The sequence below is a fragment of the Osmia lignaria genome, unplaced genomic scaffold (assembly GCF_051020975.1).
Source record: "Osmia lignaria lignaria isolate PbOS001 unplaced genomic scaffold, iyOsmLign1 scaffold0203, whole genome shotgun sequence".
NCBI classification, from domain to species: domain Eukaryota; kingdom Metazoa; phylum Arthropoda; class Insecta; order Hymenoptera; family Megachilidae; genus Osmia; species Osmia lignaria.
Genome location: NW_027478344.1, coordinates 1 through 2,500, shown reverse-complemented (window position 1 = coordinate 2,500; position 2,500 = coordinate 1). Strand labels below are relative to the sequence as shown.

General features: G+C 44.2%; 1 non-coding gene across 1 annotated transcript; it reads right to left on the bottom strand.

The window, feature by feature from the left end:
• Nucleotides 1-1,722: 1,722 nt before the first annotated feature.
• LOC143308211 (5.8S ribosomal RNA) lies at nt 1,723-1,877 on the bottom strand. The gene has a single exon (XR_013065194.1). It is a non-coding gene; the product is annotated as a 5.8S ribosomal RNA (ribosomal RNA).
• Between the last annotated feature and the right edge of the window lie 623 nt (nt 1,878-2,500).

Below are 2,500 nucleotides of genomic sequence, written 5' to 3'. Positions count from 1 at the left end.
TGGTTTCATCGAAAGGTGAATAATGATGCTCGATGCAAAAAAAAAAAAAATAAACGAAAAGAAGCAAAAAAGCAAACACGTAGAGAAACTGTGCGTGAATCAACCTTTCGCATATTCAATTTTTCCTCCTCTCTCGTTTCAAAATGTTTGTATTTATCGTTCGATGAAACGAGCACAAGAGGGAAAAAAAAGTTGAGACACGACGTTCCCATAATTTTCGTGTTATTTCCTTTTTGCTTCAAACATTTTGCGGACTGCAGCTTCGTCGTATTGCTTTTATCAATTTTTAACAATTTCAAAGCGAAGACAACTCGCAAGACGATCCATTTCGTCTCGGTTCAATTTTAACGTCCGTCCGTATTATTTTTTGTTCCACAAGAGATTTCGAATAGGTTTCTTTATTTATCATCCCTTCTTTTCGAGCGCCACGGAAGCAAGAGGAAAAGCAAGAGCGAGAGAACATTTCGCGTATACTTCATTTAACAATTTTAACCAACACGCGATGTACTCCACACACCTCTTAGATTTAACAACTGCTTTTCTCTTCTTCTCCCCTTAGCGCAAGGGTAAACCCCATTTGTCTCTTCTTTGGAACGCAACAAAACTTTCGAGGACTGGACGACCGAGCGATGGTCGCGCGGTCTTCGCTTATCTTTAACAAACGAAGTAGTCCGTATGTATTCTAAATGTTGAAGCCTCCTAGAGCTTTAAGCCATGCGAGACATTGAAATGCTGTTTTAACGGGAGCATGCATAATTGCTGCAAACATACTTTTATCACAAGTTCTAGCCACGCCACGGAGGCTTCGAAGTTCCTTCACCATTCGCTTTCCTCTCTTTTGTTACACAGTTTCAGACTACGATCAGGGGTACCGAAACGCTGTATTGATTGTAAACAACCATTTTTATCTTGGAGCGGAGCGTTCCTTTACTCGTTAGATTTGTCTTGTCGCGTGTGTATTCGCTTTTTCGACGCTTTTTAACCATTTAACTTGTTTAGCGAAGCTAAACGCACAGACAGACAAAAAAAAAGGAACAGCATCGCGCGTCAAACAGCGACGACCCATCTGAAGCGATCTTTCATTTATACACCGTTTGTAAACAGAGAGATGTATAAAGCGCGGGGAATCATTCGAAACCCTGGGGCTATTCGAGCTTGCATTTCAGCAAATTATCATCTCAAACATTTCACTCGTTTGCTTTTTCTAAATTTATAGGAGAGCTTCTTTCGTTTATTTTTGACACACCTTTCGTAAATATCGTTTCTGGCAACGTCGGGAGCGTGGATTTCTACAAGTGAACAATCGCGCCGATCCGATAACTTCCAGCAGGATGGAGAATCTTTATAGATTATCTTCCGAGAACTCGGTGCTTTCACGGGCGGTCGTTTATAAATTTTAACGAACGACTCGCGCGCCGTGACGCACTTGCGCTAGTTCGAAGAGATATTTCGAAATTTGTTTTTCTCCTTTAACGGCCTGCATTTAGTGTATCGGTTGCGATTTTCGTCACATCGTTTCCACGACAAACGCCGACGAACTGCCCAACTATCGCTCGTACGTTGCGACTCTTTCTTTGTTTATCGTTCATTCATTCTTTCAATTTCGTTCGATAATCCCGCTCCGAAACGTTCTACTTTCGTTGAACGACGGCGAGATGTTTAGAAAGAAATGAATTACTCTTTTTTCGAGAAGCAAACGCAAGCAGTCTTTTGTTAAGAAAACGACCCTCAGCCAGGCGTGGTCCAGGAATTGTATCCGTGGACCGCAATGTGCGTTCGAAATGTCGATGTTCATGTGTCCTGCAGTTCACACGTTGACGCGCAATTAGCTGCGTTCTTCATCGACCCACGAGCCAAGTGATCCACCGTTCAGGGTAATCGTAAAATTTTGTATTTCAAACTCTTTAGATCTTTAGAGTGTTATTTTCATTATTAACACGCATCACATTCGATACCCACATCACTCTCCCACCCGGCGCGTGCGGAGAGAGCGAATTCGGGCGTCGCCAACGTATTTGTTTGTTTGTTTGTTCGATCGTTGACGACACGATCGCGTCCAAGGACGGAAACCGTCGGAGAAACGCCCAGTGGCACGCTCCTCTCGACGGTCGGGCGTAAAGTACATTTAAAAACCTTGAAAAGTACGAACGCACACAAGGAATGCGAGCGCGCGTCCTGTCGCTGAATCGTGGGTTGCGAGATTCGAACAGACACACGGCCGGCGACGATCGGTCTAACTAATGGACACATAGTTTTTCAAAGACTCGCTATCGTCGCTTCTCAGCCGGTCCGTAAACAACACACATCGATCAGGCGGACGCACGAATCTTACCACGGTGCGTGTTTCGTAGATTCCAGGTTACCCGCAAGTACCTCTCTCTCCCTCTCGAAAGAGGAATCTCGATCCGTCCTTTTTGGACAATGGAGAAATCTTTTTATCGCAACACGGATGGCAAAGAAACAACCAAAGCGTAGGAGCGTGGGGACGAGAGCGACGAAA